At 41.8% G+C, this 21,023-nt stretch overlaps 1 protein-coding gene across 4 annotated transcripts in view; it reads left to right on the top strand.

The window, feature by feature from the left end:
* TBC1D5 (TBC1 domain family member 5) overlaps positions 1-21,023 on the top strand; it is a 723,038-nt gene that overhangs the window by 25,330 nt on the left and 676,685 nt on the right. For all 4 annotated transcript variants that reach the window (XM_040352961.1, XM_040352959.1, XM_040352957.1 and 1 more), the window contains exon 2: positions 14,132-14,196. The gene's annotated coding sequence lies outside the window, so the exon portion shown is untranslated. The remainder of the gene's footprint in view (positions 1-14,131; positions 14,197-21,023) is intronic.

The following is a 21,023-nucleotide window of genomic DNA, read 5'->3' as shown; positions in this document are numbered from 1 at the left end:
AAAACTTCAATTTAAAATGACTGTTTAAAAAAAATACATATATTTTTATATATAATTGTATTATATTTGACTTTTTAATTATTATAATTAATTTAAAAGAATATGAATTTATTTGTTGGCCATTATCTTCACCTTTAGTGCAAGAAAAGCTAAAAAAAAATGCATCCCTTTAACTGCTTCAGCCCCGGAACCATTTTGGTGGTCAAAGACCAAGCCACTTTTTGCAATTCGCACTGCGTTGCTTTAACTGACAATTGCGCAGCCGTGCGACGTGGCTCCCAAACAAAATTGACGTCCTTTTTTTTTTTTTTTTTACCACAAATAGAGCTTTCTTTTGGTGGTATTTGATCACCTCTGCGATTTTTTTTTATTTTTGCAACAATTTTGAAAAAAAGTGCAATATTTTTTACTTTTTGCTATAATAAATATCCCCAAAAAATATATAATTTGTTTCCACAGTTTAGGCCAATACGTATTCTTCTACATATTTTTGGTAAAAAAATCGCAATTAGCGTTAATTGATTGGTTTGCGCAAAAGTTATAGCTTCTACAAAATAGGGGACTATTTTATGGCATTCTTGTTATTATTTTTTTTACTAGTTATGGCGGCGATCAGCGATTTTTATCATGACTGCGACATTATGGCGGACACATCGAACAGTTTTGACACCATTTTGGGACCATTGTAATTTTTACAGCGATCAGTGCTATAAAAATGCACCGATTACTGTAAAAATGAAATGACACTGGCATTGAAGGGGTTAACCACTAGGTGGCGCTGTAGGGGTTAAGTGTTCCCTAGGGAGCGATGAGAAGGTCATCAGTGACAGTGTCACTAGGCAGAATAGGGGAATGCCTTGTTTACAAAGGCATTCCCCTGTTCTGCCCTTGCCGACCGCAATCACGGGTCTCCCGGGAACTCTGTCGCAATCGCGAGGCACGCGGTGGGCACCCCAGCGGCGCCCACGTGCCCGCTGGGTGGCAGATTTAAAGGGACATACCTGTACGCCAATCTGCCTGCCCATGCCATGTTGTCGACGTAAATAGTCGTGAGGCAGTCGGCAAGTGGTTAAAGCGCAAAACAATAAAAACAATAAAAACTGCAGAGGTGATCAAATGCCACCAAAAGGAAGCTCTATTTGTATGAAAAAATGGGCAAAAATTGTTTTTGGTGTACAGTATCGCACAACCGCATAATTGTCATTTTTTTAACATTAGATTGATGCTCATTTTGTCAAGGGGAATCGGGTAGTTTTTTTAAAAACGAAGCAGTACTTACCGTTTTTAGAGAGTGATCTTCTCCGCCGCTTCCGGGTATGGTCTTCGGGACTGGGCGTTCCTATTTGATTGACAGGCTTCCGACGGTCGCATCTATCGCGTCACGAGTAGCCGAATGAAGCCGCGCGTCGGTGCGGCTCTATACTGCGCCTGCGCACCGACGTTCGGCTACTTTCGGAAAATCGTGACGCGATAGATGCGACCGTCGGAAGACTGTCAATCAAATAGGAACGCCCATACCCGGAAGCGGCAGGGAAGATCGCTCTCTAAAACGGTAAGTACAGCTTCGTTTTTAAAAAAACTTCCCGATTCCCCTAGACAAAATGAGCATCAATCTAATGTTAAAAATTTACATTTCCGGGTGAACCTCCACTCTAAAGTAAAGTAGTACTGTATAGCAAAAAAATGGCTTGGTCAGGAAAGGGGGGAAATCTTCCGAAGATGAAGTGGTTAAAGTAGTATCTTGCTTTCGGGAGCTGCGGTGGCTCAACGCGATTGGCACTGCGCTGACAAGCCATTCACCTCTGCAGCTAGAGGTTCGGATCCCGGTCTCGGGTGCATGTGAATTGAGTTTGGTGGTCTCAGCCCGGCTCCCGGTGGGTGTGCTATGCAAGGTATTCCTGCGCTTAGTACACCCACCCCCTCCCACAAAAAAACACCACACTTACACGCACTCGAAATTGGGTTAACATGCAGGCACTTTGACCACGCGGTCTCTAAAAAAGAGAGGTGAAGGACTAACGGGGCTGGTTGAGCGGGCTAGATCCTCTCACTCCCTTATAGGGAGTCCCTCTGCCCCGTTGGGCTTCAAAGCGGAGCAGGTAGGGCGGGCTGTGTGGGAGGACCCCCCACACACCCACCATTGCCACCCGGGGCATGGAGAAAGGTGGCAGATTGCCTCTGGGGGAGGCCTGCCTACTCCCAACTCCTGCAGTCCGGCTCCTCTCTCGAGTACACGCACAAAATACACTTTAAAAAAAGAAAAAAAAAAAAGTAGTATCTTGCTTTCAAGTAGACGGGGGATTCTCCTTTTAGTAAACTAGAGTTGCAAAAAAAAAAAAAAGACGACTTTATTAATCAAGTACAGAGCAATATAGTGTTTGTATCAAATTTACAAAGTGTTAGCGGCGTCTCCAGCTCTGATCACCAAGGCATTGACAGATCGCCTTCACCGACCTCATTTTCAAATACGCAGCGAGGCAGCCTGCCCAAAGTTGAGACGCTCAGCCAAAACAAATAGAAAGCTTATCGCTAAGCAAGTCTTTTTTTTCCAATCCCAAAAGGCATGTGATACTTGTTAACTAAAAGTTAACCGCGTGTTACATGTTAATTTTGTCCTTATCCAGTTCTTTACTTACATCTGAATGGGTGCCAGGTTGCACAGATTGGATGTCAAATTAAATGCAAGAAACAGGCCTCAGTCTGCTAGCACGCGTTCCGCTAAAATACTCGATGAGTCTTCCACTAGCCTGACTGCAGACGGGGAGGAAAAAAAAAAAAAAGCAATTGTTATTTTGGTTGTTAGAATAATTATTAGCACAGTGAAGAGTTGAAAGCAGACTTTCAACTAGAACTATTTCATATAAAAAGACTTAAATAGCGAGCCAATAATGTGATGGAGTTTTTTTCTTTTTTTTTCTCCACCTGTGGCAATAACTTTTAAGTGTTGAAAACGGGAACAAGGCATCGCGTAACACTGCAAACTGCTAATGATGTGTTTACTGCATCCAATTTATATTAAAGGTGCAACTTCCACCACTGTGATCGTCTACTGGATCTTAATTTATTTCTTCCTACAACTGTCATAAAAGCTCGCCTGCTTGTGCCGTCCTTTTCCTCCCAGCACTCGGCATTCTGCGACGATATACGTTTATACAATGCTTGGTAACGCATTCTTTTTTTAGTAAGTGAACCCTGGGATGAACGGAGTTAAAAATGAATGCATCTGTCAACGTTTGCTTACTACTTCACAATTTCCTTTATATTGCAGAATTATTTATTTGCTGGTTTATTTATGTATTTCATTATTTATTTGATTATTTAGTAAATTATTTATCTGATGAATTATTAATACTTTTTCATGATGTGCTTTAAATTATTTATCCCTTAATTTTGAGTTTATTGCTTTTAGATGTTGCCTTGCCACTAACTAGTTTTAGTGATTTTTTTTTTTCCTGTGCTAGCTTATTGAAAATTAACCTGTTTCCTGCCAAAGTCTGCACTGTTGCTACCTTCTGGGAAAGGCATAAGGTGGGCAAAATCTGCTGCAGGAATTTGCCTTGCGTGTTTTTCTTAAAGTGGTTGTAAACCCATTACAACCACTTTAACCTACAGGTAAGCCTAGATTAACCACTTGTCCACCGGGCCTATTTTGGCACTTCTCTCCTTCATGTAAAAATTTCAATTTTTTTGCTAGAAAATTAATCAGAACCCCCAAACATTATATATATATATTTTTTTTAGCAGACACCCTAGGGAATAAAATGGCAGTCATTGCAACTTTTTTTCTCGCACAGTATTTGCGCAATCATGTTTTAAACGCCTTTTTTGGGGCAAAAAATGGTTTCATGAATAAAAAAATAACAAAACCGTAAAGTTAGCCCAATTTTTTTGTATAATGTAAAAGATGATGATACGCCAAGTAAATAGATACCTAACATGTCATGCTTTAAAATTGCGCACACTCATGGAATGGCGCCAAACTTCGGTACTTAAAGCGGATGTCCGCTCAAAAAAAAATATTAAAAGCCAGCAGCTACAAATACTGCAGCTGCTGACTTTTAATATTAGGACACTTACCTTTCCTGGAGTCCAGCGGCGTCCACAGCAGAGGACGAGCGATCGTTCATCACCCTGCTGCTCCCCCCTCCATCCACGGTGAGGGAACCAGGAAGTGAAGCGCTCCGGCTTCACTGCCCGGTTCCCTACGGCGCATGCCCGAGTCGCACTGCGCCCGCGGATTGGCTCCCGCTGTGTGCTGGGAGCCGAGTGTTCCCAGCACACAACGGGGGACGGACAAGGATGTCAGAAAATACCCGTCTTTTGCCTGAGACGTGTGGCCGGAAGTGGGTCCAAATACCTGTCTTTAAAGAAATTTTTTTTTGAGCGGACATCCGCTTTAAGTACCGAAGTTTGGCGCCATTCCATGAGTGTGCACAATTTTAAAGCATGACATGTTAGGTATCTATTTACTTGGCGTAACATCATCTTTCACATTATACAAAAAAATTGGGCTAACTTTACTGTTTTGTTATTTTTGTTATTTTGTTATTAAATACCTGTCTTTAGACAGGTATCTGCACCCCCCCCCCCCCTGAAAGGTGTCAAATGTGACACCGGAGGGTGCCGATCAGCGCGACTTCACTTTAGGATGGAGATCCGCTTTTAAAATCTCCATAGGTGACGCTTTTACATTTTTTTACAGGTTACTATTTTCGAGTTACAGGAGAGGTCTAGTGCTAGAATTGTTGCACACGCTCTAACGCACGCGACAATACCTCACATGTGGGGTTTGAACGGCGTTTACATATGTGGGCGGGACTTGCATGCGTGTTCGCTTCTGCGCGGGAGATAACGGGGACATGGGGGGGTTTTGAAAAAAGTATTTTTTTTTATTTTACACTTTCTTTTTTTTTTTTACTTTTTTTTTTTATCACTTTTTTTCCTATTACAAGGAATGTAAACATCCCTTGTAATAGGAATCAGTGTGACAGGTCCTCTTTATGGAGAGATGTGGGGTCAATAAGACCCCACATCTCTCCTCCAGGCTTACAAGCATGAAATTGATGAAAAAATAATCACTGATCACTTGCTGACAGCCACGATTGCGGCTTTGTTTACTTCCGGGTACCGGGTGTGACGTCATAACGTCGCGCCCGGACCTCCGACGGTCATAGAGATGACTGGTGACCATCTGGTCACCAGTCATCTCTATGCTTTCCAGGCAGCACCGACCGATTTGCTCTCCGGCTCCCCGATGGCACGGGAGAGCCCGGAGAAGCACCGGATGACGGCGGGACGTCCCCTCCCGCTGCCTATAAGAACGATCAAGTGGCGCACAGAATCCGCGGCTGAAGTGCTGGGCTGAGGAGTGGGCCAGCTTTCAGTGGCTCGCTCCAGGGATCTGACGAATCCCGACATTTTAATGTGTTGTAAGTGTAATATACACAGCAGGTAAAATAAGTATTGAACAAAAAGGTGCTATTGACATAACATTTTCACCACATGTCGGAAACAACCCATGCAGTCCATATAAGGAAACCAAAACAAATAAGTTCAGAAATGAAGTTGTGTAATAAAATGTAATGACACAGGGAAAAAGTTTTGAACGTGTGAAAAAAGGGAGGTACAAAAAGGCACGGAAAGCCAAGACGCCAGCTAAGATCTATCAGTAATTGGAAAGCAATCCTGCCCCTTGTCAGTGCAAATTAATGTCAGCTGGTTCAGGCTCAACTGAGGGCTTACAAAAAGATGTCTTATTACCAAGGCGTCACACAAGAAACATCTCATGATGGGTAAAAGCAAAGAGCTCTCTCAAGACCTTATTGTTGCAACACATACTGATGTCATTGGTTACAGAAGGATTTATAAACTTCTGAATATTCCAGTGAGCACTGTTGGGGCCATAATCCGGAAGTGGAAAGAATATCATTAGATTCCCCATGAACTGGCCATGACCAGGTTCTCCTTACATTAATTTCTGACAAGAGAGTGAAAAGAATTATCAGAAGACTTGTCCAAGAGCCAAGGACCACTTGTGGAGAGCTTCAGCAAGACCTGGTATTAGCAGGTACAAATGTTTCAAAGAAAACAATAAGTAATGCACTCAACGGCCATGGCCTGTATGCACGCTCACCACGCAAGACAGTGATACAGATTTATTTTAAATAGTTTAGACCTCATAGCTAAGAAGTGGGCAGAAGATTTTTTTTTAGAGTAAATTTACTGTAGTGTGGGTTTTCTTCCACATGTTTCTCAGCCCTAACTAGTTCACCCTTGTAGACTGCAGGTCACCTCCTACCTGGTTATGAAGATTAGGAGAGGGAAGATGTTCTGTAGTAGTAACACACTTTCTCTCTAATGCCCCATACACACGATCGGAAATTCCGACAGCTAAAGTCCGATGTGTGTATGCTCCATCTGACTTTTGCTGTCGGAATTTCCTCCAACAAAAGATTGAGAGCTGGTTCTCAAATTTTCAGACGGAAAAAATTTCTATCGGAAAATCCGATCGTCTGTAGCAATTCCGACTCGCAGAATTCCGACGCATACTTGGAAACAATTCGACGCATGCTCAGAAGCATTGAACTTCATTTTCTCAGCTCGTCGTAGTGTTGTACGTCATTGCGTGTATGCAAGCCAAGCCAGCCATCCAAGGTTTTTCTGACAGAAAATCAAATCGTGTGTACGCGGCATTAGGGTGATAACGCTGCTCCACTATAGATACACGAGTGATGTCACTCTAGGATAGGACACGTGTTAGTATCAGTATGCGACTTGAAAATAAAATAAAAACGGTAGGCTATAAGTTACATTTTTGTTCTCTAGACACTTAACCACTTGCCAACCGCCTAACTGGGAAAATGCATCATTACTTACCTGCCATAGAGATGAGAGATGGCAAAATGGTCTCTGCTCATCTCTGTGCCCTTGGAGGACCGCAGCGACGTCATTAAATCACTTAAACCGCTGTGTGTTTTTTTTTGCAAGGTAAAGCCATAATCTGCATCGCATGCTAGCAGATTATGTGAAACGTACCTATAAAAAAAAGCCCTTAAAACACCCGGCTATCACTGCTGAGAGAGCTTCCATCTTCACCCGGTCTTCCTTTCCGGGTTTGCGGACTGTGTGAGAGATGTCAGAAATGGGAGTTTACTCCCAACTTTAAGTACCGTGGTTTGGTGCCATTCTACGAGCGTGCACAATTTAAAAGCATGCAATGTTAGGTAGCTATTAAATCGGCATAACTTCATCTTTTATATTCTACAAAGAAAATTTTGGTATATAGAACTGCATGACATAAATTGTAATGACCGCTGTTTTATTCTGTAGAGTCTCTTTTCTAGCAAAAAATACAGATTTTATAGCGTAGCTCCGCCATACCAAAAATATTAAAAGTCAGCAGCTACAAATACTGCAGCTGCTGATTTCTAATATTAGGACACTTACCTGTCCTGGAGTCCAGCGACGTCGGCAGCAAAAAACAAGCAATCGCTTGTCACTCTGCTGCCCCCACCGCCATCCGAAGTGAAGCATTGCGGCTTCACTGCCCGGTTCCCTATGGTGCATGCGTGAGTCGCGCTGCGCCGTGCTCACTGGTCCCCGTTGTTTTCTGGGAGCCATGTGTTTCCCAGAACACAACGGGGGGGGGACGGGACGGGATATGACATTCTGCCTGCAGTCTACCCGCAGACTGTGTGGCCGGAAGTGGGTGCAAATACCTGTTTTAGACAGGTATCTGCACCACCCTCCCCCCTGAAAGGTGTCAAATTTGACACCGGAGGGGGGAGGGTTCCGATGAGCGGAAGTTCCACTTTAGGGTGAAGCTCTGCTTTAAACATGATTTTTGTCTACATTACAGTACAATTCACGATCACTGTAAAATAAACTTAAAAAAAAAAGAATCACACTGCAAAGTAAAAATGGCACCTAAATCATCACATTATCCAAATTACAGAATCTTGTAGTCTTAATATTTAAAATGATTGAAAGCAACAGTTATTTGTGCGGGAATGACTTCACAAACAGTATGGGTGTAAATCTGCTTCTAAGGTGAAACTGAAACAGAAAGATAATTAAAATGTAACTTGACTTTTCTGTACACTTTTAAAAATATGATTTTGTAAGCTAGAACAATGAGATGATCATAGTGTGCATGACCTTGTCCGGTGCCATTATATATGTACAGGCTGTTGGAATATCCATTGTACCCAAAGTGTTCATTTTGTTCTGCTAGCCTTGCTGTGTAAATAAAAGGGACTATAGTTATTTACACTTGAGAACAGAATAATTTAATCTATATGAATATTCCATTGTTTGCTGTCAATTTCTATAGAAAATGCTATGGCTAATAAAAAGTAACTGAACAATTCCATTTGACTATAATGGGCACTTTACATCCTGAAAATGCATAACCGGGCATGACAGGTAATGATCACTATTTACAAAGTAGTCCAGCTCATTCCCTTGTCTCATAGAGTCAGATTGAAAAGAAGAAAAAGGAGGGATTATATTGTAATGTACGGTACATAGTCGGTCAGGGAATCCACAGAATGCACGATCCTGGATAAAATGAGAATCACAATTTTTTTTTGCTTGGAATAAAGATCACGATTCTCGCGGCATAACATCATCTTTTACACAAATAAATTGGGCCATCTTTACCGGTTTTTTTAATTATTATTAATTTTTAAATTATTATCTAGAGTCTCTCATAAAAAATATATACTGTATAATGTACTTCTTACATGAATCGTGAAAAATGTTGGACTTTGAATTGAGATTGCGATTTATTAATTTGTTTTATCAATTATTCGTGCAGCTCTAAGGCCCCGTACACACGACCGAGTTTCTCGGCAGAATTCAGCCAGAAACTCGATCGGAGCCGTATTCTGCCGAGAAACCCGGTCATGTGTACACTTTTGGCCGAGGAAACTGACGAGGATCTCGTCGGGCCAAATAGAGATCCTCGGCGGCTTCACAAGGAACTCGACGAGCAAAACGATGTGTTTTGCTCGTCGAGTTTCTCGGACATGTGTGCGGGGCCTTAGTGACACTAAACTCTCTGGTTTAAATTAATTGTATTCAAATATGTATCCCCCAAAGCACCCCCCCCATGTTGAGGGCATGTGGCCCGGTATGGTTCAGGAGGACGCTCGCCCCCGCCCCTCTTTCCTAAGATGCCCGACTGCATGCTTGGATAAGGGTCTGGTATGGATCTTGGTGGGGACCCTACGCGTTTTATTTTTTTTTTTGGCATGGGGTTTCCCTCAAATCCATACCAGACCCAATGGGCCTGGTATGGATTGGGGGGGCCCCTATGCTGTTCCCCCCCCTCCACGATTTTGTTTATATTCACCGTTGGGGAACCCCGCTGACAGCTGATGACTTATCGGTTGTTGGGGACAAAGCGGCTGCACGCTCCTTAACAACGATGTTGTTTACTGCCAGTACCTTAACTATCGCATGCCTGGACCACTACTTTTTTACTGCATGCATTTAATTATTTATTACCTTCTGCGAGTTTAAAGCCTTTTCATCCTGTATTTACTGAGCGCTTTCGCAGTTTTGCTGTAAATACCGCACAACTTTGTAGTGAATTGACCGTTTCAGGATTGCATGCAATATTTAGGCAAATATGTCACTCTGAACACCTAAATACTGCATGCGATCTGTTTCTGTGAATGGAGCCCATTATTTTTTTTATCAAGTTGTTATATGGGTAAAGTTCCACTTTAAGTTGAGGTAGTCAGAAAAGTTGCTGCACTCCACTCGGCGTTGTGATAATTGTTCTTTACATTTTGATGTTGAAGCCAAAAAATTCTTTGCTTGTAAACATGTTTTTAATAAGGATGGATCCTATAAAAATAGCACAGCATGTGCTTCACATTATTCTAATCCAACATATGTTGTAAAGAAAGACAACTGAAGTAACATATTTGGCCTAATTGTAATATTTTAATATTCTAATTATGCAAATAATTCCACATTCAATATGGGTAGAAAGAACACTAAACATGCCATATTTAAAAGTGACATACACCCACAATAGTGAGTTAATTGCCTTTAATTTGAGTTTTCTCCTGTCATTCTTTTTTTACTGTGGATGATGACCATCTGTCCATTTTTAGGAAACTCTCAGGTATAAGCAATAAGAAACAGTACTTTGATAGGCCAGCAATAAGATACATTACATTGATAGGCCAGCAATAAGATACAGTACATTGATAGGCCAGCAGATTAGGGTCTTGGTTCCGCATGTGATTTTCATTTGTGCTACTGCATTGCCTTCAATTGATCAAGGTGCATGATAGATTCAGATACGTACAAGTAAACCTCCTGCCTAACAGCAGACCCTGATGCCTCGCACACGAGGCATCAGGGTAAACCCGGCCGTGTGTATGCTCCATCGCAGTTTTCCCGATAGGAAAACTGCGAAAAAAAAAAGAAAGAGAACATGCTCTCTTTTTTTTCCTGCTGGTCTTCCTGGCGGTCTTTTTCCCAGCAGTTTTCCTATGGGAAAAACTGCGATGGAGCATACACACAGCCAGGATTCCCAGCCAAAGTTCTCACCGCAGTTTTCCCGATGGGAAAACCTCTTGTGTGTACAGTGGGAAAGTTACTGAGCAGGTTCTCGGTTTTCCTCTCGGGATTCCCAGCGGACTTTTTACCACCAGGAATCCCGTGCGTGTATACTAGGCATAAAAGGTGCCTGCTATTTGTTTTATTAGTCGGAAATGCCTTTTATTTTTTTGCCCTCCTTTGATTTATTTTGACCTTTTTTAGTATCTCGCAATGCAAAAGTGGTAACTCAAAAATAAATATTTTATATATTACAGCTTACTAATCCTTGAATGTGGGGGCTGCGTTTGTTTTATTTTTTAGGCTTATTTGCTATATTTTCACCTGGTGATCTAGCCAGTAATATTCCTGTCTAAGGACCCATTTACACTAGGAACTGCAGTTCTGTGCAGTGTGATTTTAACCCATTCATTTTGAATGGGCTGAAATTGTATGTACTGCACCAAAAGTAACGCATGCACTATTTTTGGAAATGCACTGCAACAGGATCACATTTCCATCATGCGATCCAGGTAAATGCATTGTGTTTGCAACCTGCGTTTGGGGTTTCATTAGGCACTTGCCGCCCAAGGTACGTACATGTACGTCCTTGAGTTTCAGTGGTTATACCGGGGTGATGCCTGCACCTACAGGCATCCCAGTATAATTCTTTTCAGCTGGTGATTCTGTTTCATTCAGACATGATCGGAGTGGCTAATTGGCAGCTCGATCACTTCTGCGAGTGGCGGAAGGGGTTCCCCCCCCCCCCTCCCGCCGCTGCCTCTCCGGTCCCATCGCGGAGGTCGGGAGCAATGCAGCAGTGGCTGCCCGGTACAGAGAGAGGAACTGGTCTTGTTCCTCTCTCTTTCTATAACCCCGTAACCCGGGAACGACGAGTAGTTTGTCACTTCTGGCCCCGCCCCTTTTGTTTACTTGGCCACCAGCGGCCAGGAAAGCAGCCGATCAGACCGATCTGTGCCTGATTGGCTGCATGAGAGGACCTATCATGGCCCATGCTGTCAAAATGTATGTTGTTTATCCATTGTGATAGCAATAAAGTTGGTACCAAAACAAAAATGTATAAAATAAATAAATACAATTTTTTTTAAAACACCTCAGTCCAACGTTACTCCTGCACACATATGTAAACGGTGATCGCAGCACACGTGAGGTATTATCTGGAACGTCAGAGCGAGAGCAATAATTCCAGCACTGGACCTCCTGTACAACTCTAAACTGGTAACCTGTAAAGGCATTTAAATTTTAAGCACTGTTGTTTGCCGCCATTCCATGGGCAGACATAATTTTAAAGCGTGACATGTTGGGTATCTATTTACTCAGCACAACATAAAACAAAATACAAAGAATTTGGCTAACTTTTGTGTTTTTTTTTTAATTCATGAAAGTGTTTTTTCTCCCCATAAAAATTCATTTGAAAAATCATTTGAATACCGCGTGACATAAAAAATTGCAACACCCACCATTTAAAAAAAATATAATGTTTAGGGTTTCTAAGTAATTTTCAAGCAAAAAGGTAGGTTTTTATATGTAGGAGCGAAGTGTCAGAAATGGCCAATGCTTTTGGTAAAATAGTGTGTCTTCACACTGGTCACTTGCATCTGTTGCTGTGCTAAAAATCTTGTTGGCTGCATTTTTGGTCCGTTAAAAAAAACACACCAAAAACGCATATCCCCATTGAAATAAATTGAGTACGCAAAAAGAACGCATTAATACCGCACCCGTGTTATGTTTTTTTTATGTGGTTTTTTGATTCACATGACCTATGAAAAACACACAATACGCTCGGTAAAATCGGCACCATTATTGGCACCTTTTTCTTTATTGGCAAAATGCTGATAAACCTATTTTCGCCCGATTAATTTTCGGCGGACGGAATTTCGGTGCATCTCTATTTAAAAGTTTTAATCTCTTTCATTTGTTGGTCAAGTCCATCTAAATCTGCTAGTGCGTCTAAAGCCTTGTACACGTGATCGGTTTGTCCGATGAAAACAGACCGATGGACTGTTTTCATCAGACGAACCATTTTCAATTTTGCCTATGGATAAAACACAGATAGAAAAATCCGATCGTCTGTATGGAACTCCATCGGTCAAAAATCCACGCATGCTCAGAAGTCGAAGCATTCTTGGAAGCATTGAACTTCATTTTTGTCGGCTCGTCGTAGTGTTGTACGTCACCGCGTTTTGTCGAAAGTCCGCTTCATCGGATATCTGACGATATAAAAAAATCCATCGGATTAGATTCCATCAGATATCCGATCGTGTGTACGAGGCTTAACACTACCTTCTCTCCAGATTGTCAGTGCTGCTTTCCAAAGGTATCTCATTTGCTCCTCAACACCAAATGGAGACACCCTTATTTCACACGGAGCGGATCCATTGGACACACTCCGCTAGCTCAGCAGTGGATCGCTCCGTTGATCCCTGCTGAGAAGGCGGATGACAGGTCTGTCTCTGTTCACTGTGCAGAGACAGACCTGTCAGAGCCCCACTGTTCTTTATGGGGAGATCGGACGAAAATGGACATTCGATCCGCTGGAGAGATGACGAAAAAATCGCCATGTTTTGAGCAGATCTTGTCAGATCGGATGGCAGGTAGGTGTCAGCAGACACATCTGCCTACCCATACAAGCCGATTGGTGACCTGCTCGGATCTGCCTGAAAAACAGACAGGCGGATCCAAGCGGGCCGATCGCATGAAATGGGATTTAGACAGTGATACCTGCCAACTCACAAGGTGAAAAAAAATAACCCTGCCCATTCTAAATAATATGTCTCAAACCTCTAATGGCCACTTTTGCTAGACCGCTCGGAAGTTGAAAAATAACAGACTTGGGCCCCTTTCACAACAAAGAGTTTTTTTAGGCATTTTAGCGCTAAAAATGGCGCCTAAATAACGCCTGAAAAAATCCTGCCCTGCAGTCTTCAGTGTGAAAGCCCCAAGGCTTTCACACTGAAGCGGTGCGCTAGCAGGACCACTCCAAAAGTCCTGCTAGCCGCATCTTTGAAGCGGTGTGTTTACCGCACCTTTACCGCTGCTGCCCATTAAAATCAATGGGACAGCGCGGCTATACTGCCCGCAAGCCGCCGCTGTAGCAGCGGTTTGCGGGCGGTTTTAACCCTTCTCGGCCGCTAGCGGGGGTTAAAACCGCACCGCTAGCGGTCGAATATGGCGGCAAAAATGGCGGTATAGCGCCGCTATAACTCCAGCGCCAAGTGTGAAAGGGGCCTTACTGGCCAGATCACCAGGTGAAAATAACGGGGATAAAAGCCAAAAAAAGAAAAGGACCACAGCCATCACATTTAGGAATTGGTAAGCTGCAATATATAACATTTTTGTTTTGTAATTTATTACTGCTTTAAGTTGTTTCATATGAATTGGACTGAGTTTTTTTGTTTTTTGTGCTCCGTTGGCTCGGTAGAAGCCGCTTTGCATAGTGAATAGTTGCACACACAAATCTTTAGATGAAGAGCCTTACACACTCCCATCCGTAGAGACCCTTTCAGATTAATTATGACTGTTATACAACTAAACATGTTTGTGTCTTTCTTAGGGAGAAGGTGGACAGGTTGTGCTTTGCAATCAGCGGAGCCCTGTGGGAGGTGTGCAGCTGGCAAGGTAATGTTTCTAAACAAATAGAAAATAAAATAAAAATAGTGGCGTACATCTGTAAAAGTATAATTTGTTGCTAATGGAGACTTTTTGGGGTGTTCTGTAACATCTGTACTGGTAACCCCTGGGAAATATTGTATGATTAGAGATCCCACAATGCTTCAGGAGCTTTATAAAAAAAAACTAAAAAAACTTGCTTGCTTTTGTTGCTGTTTATAGCTTGCTTGGTAGTGTGGCGGCTTGCGTTCGCATAAATATTTTCTTTACATTTTAGAAACTTTTGTTCTTGATCATTCTCTTTATTTTGGATGGTGTGGATCAGGAGTCCGTCCCAATGGATCTGTGTGCCTGTCCATAGCTCTTGCAGGGGTGCCACCAGCAGGTGATCCAGTTCCTAACACATTGGCAGTGCCCTGCCTTAGTTCCTTTCATCAGTAATGCAGCAGAACATTCATAAAACCTCTTCAAAGGTCCTCAAAATCTAGCAACTGGGCAGCCATTCTCGTTTTCTGCAACTAGCAGGATGGATTGGTTTTAAATCAAGTTGGATTTATTTTACGATTTACATCACTAGTAAAAAAGCTTGATTTTAATCCATTTTTAAAGAGCAACTGTCTTCTCTGTCCCACAGCGGCTCCTCCTCTGACCCGCTGTTGACTCACCGACAGTCCCATTCACTTTAATGGGACGACTGGTGATGCGGCAGCAGGGTAGTGGATGCCCGCTAACGGGTGCTGCCATGATGGATCTGAAATGACAGGTGCTCGTTAAATGTAAGGACTAATTCTTGCTGGTAGTTAGAATCTTTAATAGTTGCAAACAAAATTTAAGGTTTCGTAGTTGAAAAAATAATAAGCTATCAGGTTAGTAAAACAGCGATATCGGAACCGATTTAATCATACCGTTTGTTGTGTACATAGATTTGCAAAACAATGGGATAAAGGAATAGTCCTGAACTTTGTTTTTATCTCATGGTTACTGTGAAATTGTGTGAATGCATCAATGCAAGTGCATGTTATCTCCGATTGCAGAGCTTGTATTCAATGAAGGAGTTTTACCAAAAATTAAAATATTGCAGAATATACAGCCTCGTGTCACTTAACTAAGCTCCATTTCATGCTGAATAAACTAAATTATTAATATTTCTTAAATAGAAAACTATCTTTGGATCGATTTGTACTCCAAAAGCATTTTATTAACCACTTCCCTACCGGCCCATAGTAAAATGACGTCCACAAAGAACCTCTGCCGTTCAGAGTGGACGTCATATGACATCCTGGGCTTTGTGGGGGGATATCTGAATGATGCCTGCAGCTAGAGGCATCATTCAGATATCCTTCTCTTGTGCCGGCGATTCTGCACAACGTAAGAACGATCATAGCGGCGGTTCCACCGCTAGATCGTTCTTACAGGCGGCGGGAGGGGACATCCCCCCCTCCCGCCGCCATCCGGTGCTTCTCTGGGCTCTCCCGTGCCATCGGGGGCCCGGAGAACGAATCGTCCGGCGCTCGCAGGAAGCATAGAGATGACTGGTGACCAGATGGTCACCAGTCATCTCTATGACCATCGGAGGACCCGGGCGCGATGTGATGACGTCAGGCCCGGGTCCCCGTAAGTAAACAAAACCGCAATTGCGGCTGCTAAGCAACAGTAAACATGAGATCGGTGAATTTTTTTTCACCGATTTCATGCTTTCAGGCCTGGAGGAGAGATGTGGGGTCTTATTGACCCCGCATCTCTCCATAAAGAGTACCTGTCACACACATTCCTATTACAAGGGATGTTTACATTCCTTGTAATAGGAATAAAAGTGATAATAAAAAAATAAAAAAAAGTGTAAAAAAAGAAATAAATATGTAAAAAAAAAATACATTTTTTTTTTTTTTTTTTTAACGCCCCTGTCCCCAGTAGCTTGCGTGCAGAAGCGAACGCACATGCAAGTCCCGCCGACATATGTAAACGCGGTTTAAACCACATATGTGAGGTATCGCCGCGTGCGCTAGAGTGCCAGCAACAATTCTAGCACTAGATCTCCTCTGTAAATCTAAACTGGTAACCTGTAAACATTTTCAAAGCGTTGCCTATGGAGATTTTTAAGTACCGAAGTTTGGCGCCATTCCATGAGTGTGCGCAATTTTAAAGCGTGACATGTTAGGTATCTATTTACTCGGTGTAACATCATCTTTCATATTTTACAAAAAAATTGGGCTAACTTTACTGTTTTGTTATTTTTTTAATTCATGAAACAATTTTTTTCCAAAAAAAAGGCGTTTGAAAAATTATTGTGCAAATACCGTGCAAGATAAAAGGTTTCAATGACCGTCGTTTTATTCCCTAGGGTGTCTGCTAAAAAAACATATATAATGTTTGGGGGTTCTGCGTAATTTTCTAGCAAAAAAATTATGATTTGTACATGTAGGAGAGAAGTGCCAGAATAGGCCCGGTATGGAGGTGTGTATAAAAGCCCTGTATGGTAGAGGTAAAAATGAATTTGATAAAAATTAAAAAAATCTTGTTCTTTTTTAAATCGATTTTTTTTTTTTTTTTTTAATCCACCCTGGCAACTAGTCACTACTGTCTGCTCTTCATGAGTCATGTGACAGCTCTATTGTAGTTCGAGTTTAAAGGCTATATTTAGACTGTAATTAAGATGGAACATGTAATGTGTTCCAGCTCCTGCCCCCTCTCCCCTCTCTGTGGCAACAGGCACTTTTCAGACAGAAACAGACTGGCTATGCGTTGCTCTGCCCGCCGAGCTACTTCATTCATTCACAGATTCCTATGAATGAATAAACTACAAGAACCATCTTCCACCACTTCAGAGGGACTTCTAGTTTCAATGGGCTGTGGGGGCGCTCATGTGTGCTCTCATCGTCCATTAAATAAGAGCTCCAGGCTCCTTCAGAAAAAATTAAGACAGGTAAGTGTCCTAATAATAAAAGTGAAGCTGCTGATTTTTAATATTAGGACACTTACCTGTCCAGGAATCCAGCTGTGTCTTCACCTGAGCTGATTTTTCAATCGGCTATCGGGTGCTGCCACCGCCATCTCCACTAAGGAAAACTGGCAGTGAAGCTTTGCGGTTTCGCAGCCTGTTCCCTACTACGCATGCACAAAACGCACTGCACTCTCTCATTGGGCTGGCGGCGGGGGCTGAACTTTACTATAGTGAACTCAGATGGAAGTGGGAGCGAATACCTGTCCAAACCAGTAACCCACCCCCTCCCTTCCCCCCAAAATGTGGCAAATGTGGCAGCGGAGGGGGGGGGGGAGGCATATAAGAGGAACTTTCCCTTTTGGGTGGACCTCCTTCTCATTTTCCCACTATTCTAATTAGCTTATGTCAGGAGTGACGTGCACCGCCGCACAGGACCCTCTCCGCCACAGGCACACATTTTTGACCATCTTAAAGTATACCTAAAATACTTGGATAGAGTGGAGAGGGATTAGAACACTTGTCAGTTTTTATTGAGATTCGCCCTCTCTATTAGTCCTTTTTGCCATTATCCTTAAGAAAAAGTAAAAGAAAATCCCAAACTTAAGGTTCTACCCAGAAAAGTAATAGAAAGGAAATCTTCCAATTAGGACACTAGTTCTGGTCTCCAAGGGGTTGTCTTGAGTTGCAGAGATTTCCTCTCACTTCCTTTTTGGCTATGAGACAGGAAGTGAAGGGAAATCGCTGCAATGGGACACGAATGGCATAAAAAATCTGTCCCTTGCGCTATCCAAAATGTAAAAAGATTTTGCCTAAAGTTCTACTATAACAGTGCTAGGTCCCTTTCTCACGGTTCCTTCTGATCTGCCAGACAGATGGAAAATAGTACCACCATCCGGGTGCACATTTCGGAGCCTGGAGGGTCCGATCAGATCTATCTGAAAAACTGACAGGTGGACCTGATTGGGCAGCCGGTGTGAAAGGACCTTTACAGATAAATTAAAAGCACATTTTTAACAAAATAAATATATATAGTGCGCATTGGAAGAGTGGTTGTAAGGTTGATCCTTTAGTTCAGCTTTAATGAACACAGCAAGTTGGCAGTTATGTGTATTCAAGGGCAAAGACGTCCCCAAGAGATAAAGAAGGCCAATCACTATTCATGAACATCTACCCACAACTTAAAGTGGTTGTAAAGCCACTCTGTTCTCTTTACACAAACGTCTCTGTTTACTAATTACAAGTGTCCCAGTGTGTGTGCTTTATAATTAAAGTGCTGTTCTATACCTGATTTCAGAGCGCCACTCGGCGCTCAAGTGACTGGCCGCCTCTCCCGATCTGATAGGTACAGCGGGAGGGGCAGAGAATCCCCTGCTAATGTCAGTCAGGAGGAGGCGAGAGGCGGCCGGTTACGTGAGTGCCAAGCAGCATTCTGGAATCGGGTATAGAACAGCACTTTATTTATAAAGCGCACACACTGGGACACTTGTAATTAGCAAACAGAGACATTTGTGTGAAAATTTAGGAGTAATTTTAGCAGGGGAGGAGGGGGCAGGCACTGTCACAAGCTGACAGGCAGTGAGGGGGAGGAGGACAGAGAAGAGCTGTGAATAATGGAGGCACGTAAACTGACCACGCTGTCAGGGCTCAGCAGCCATGATAAACTGTGGTCAGTTTACAGAGGGGAGGGAAGAGCCAGGCTGGATTAGCCAGGTTATACATGTGGCCAAATTACACAGGACAAGTATTGTGCTGTATAACATTCTTTAAAGTAACAGGATCAATATTATTATTATTATTATTATTATTATTATTATTATTATTATTATATTTTTTTTTTTTTTTTTTTTAGGGTAACAAACACTTTAACTATCTGATTTTAGTGGAAAATGTTATTGTCTGCAGTGTAAACGATATGGAAAGTTTTAAATTGTAAAGGGTTTTAGTTTATTAATAACTAGCCATTGTACAACATACACATTTACCATTGTACATTTACATTTAGGTTGCTTCTTTCTTTCATATGCATTTATTTTCACCTACTTTTATGCTTATGAAAATGTTTGTATTGACTTGAAGTCTAATGGATTATTTTTTTTTCAATTCTCAACATCTTACATTACAAGATCATTCATTGTTTTGTAAAACTACAGTGTAGGTTTACAACACGTCCTGTTTATAGCCTAATAATGTCTACTCGTTAACCATAAAGTACAGAATTTTCCTCACCGAATGATCACTGACAGACAATCTCAGTGAGAATTTAATGTAACATTTTAAGCCAAAACAACAACAAACAAGTAACAGTAGCTATCTTATCTCCTGCATTCCTTGTCAGGCAGATTTGTGAGGGAGAGATCTGACAGAGGAAAGTTTTTATTGTGTGCACAGGAAGTTAACGCTTAATTAACCAGAACATGGTCTTTTTTTGCTACTTAAAGCGGACCTTAAGTCATTTTATTTTATCGTTCCATCTATTAAATCTTCTGCCCTTGTTGTTTTAACTTTGGATAGTAAAAGATTTTTTTTTCTGCCAGTAAATACCATATACAGCCCACTTCCTGTTTGTCTGGTCATTAGCCTAGGCTTATGACATCATGCAAAGCTCTCTCTCTCACTCTTGTGAGAGTTTGCCAGAAAGGAAGGGGGGGGGGGCGAGTCATAAGAGGGCCAATGAGAGCTGGAGGTCTGCCTCTGTGTGTCTATGTAAATCCAGGAAGTGAATAGGCCACAGCTTCAGCTGCCCTCATTTTAAATAGTTGCAGCCAGACTCAGTTTAGGGAGTTTTCTGCAGCATATTTGGCAAGTACAGAATCACAGTGCTGTGTATATATAAAATAATATGCAAAGTGGTTGGAGGGAAGCTTCAGAATGGCAAAGATGTTTTTATTACAAATGTATGTGAGCAGACTGCAGTTCCTCTTTAACCACTTGACAACTGGGCACTTAAACACCCTTAATAACCAGACCAATTTTCAGCTTTCGGTGCTCTCACATTTTGAATGACAATAACTCAGTCATACAACACTGTAGCCAAATGAAATTTTTGTCCTTTTTTTCCCACAAATAGAGCGTTCTTTTGGTGGTATTTGATCACCTCTGCGGTTTTTATTTTTTCCGCTATAAATGAAAAAAGAAAGAAAATTTTGTAAAAAAAATGAATTTTTCTTCATTTCTATTATAACATTTTGCAAAAAAGTATTTTTTTTTCATAAATTTGGCCTAAAATGTATACTGCTACATATCTTTGGTAAAAAAAATAAATAAATTGGGTTATTATTTAGTCTGGGTGAAAGTTATTGGGTCTACAAGCTATGGTACCAATTACTGAAAATTTATCAATTTGATCACATCTGATGTACTGACAGCCTCTCATTTCTTGAGACCCTAACATGCCAGAAAAGTACAAATACCCCCCAAATGACCCCTTTTTGGAAAGAAGACATTCCAAGGTATTTAGAAAGAGGCATGGTGAGTTTTTAGAACTTGTAATTTTTTCCCACAATTCTTTGCAAAATCAAGATTTTTTTTTTTTTTTTTTCACAAAATGTTCATATTCGCCGGTTATTTCTCACACACAGCATATGCATAACACTAATTACACCCCAAAACACATTCTGCTATTCCTCCCGAGTATGACGATACCAAATGTGTGAGACTTTTACACAGCGTGGCCACATACAGAGGCCCGACATGCAGGGAGCACCTTCAGGCGTTCTGGAACACCCAGACCAATTCTGACATTCCTCTCCTACATGGAAAAATCATCATTTATTTGCTAGAAAATTACATAGAACCCCAAAACATTATATATGCTTTTTTAGCAAAAACCCTAGAGAATACAATGGCGGTCGTTGCAACTTTTTATCGCGCACGTTATTTTCGCAGCAATTGTTCG

Source organism: Rana temporaria, chromosome 5, assembly GCF_905171775.1.
Source record: "Rana temporaria chromosome 5, aRanTem1.1, whole genome shotgun sequence".
Classification (NCBI taxonomy): Eukaryota; Metazoa; Chordata; class Amphibia; order Anura; family Ranidae; genus Rana; species Rana temporaria.
The sequence above is the reverse complement of the archived record's forward strand: the minus strand, read 5'-3'. Positions and strand labels throughout refer to the sequence as shown.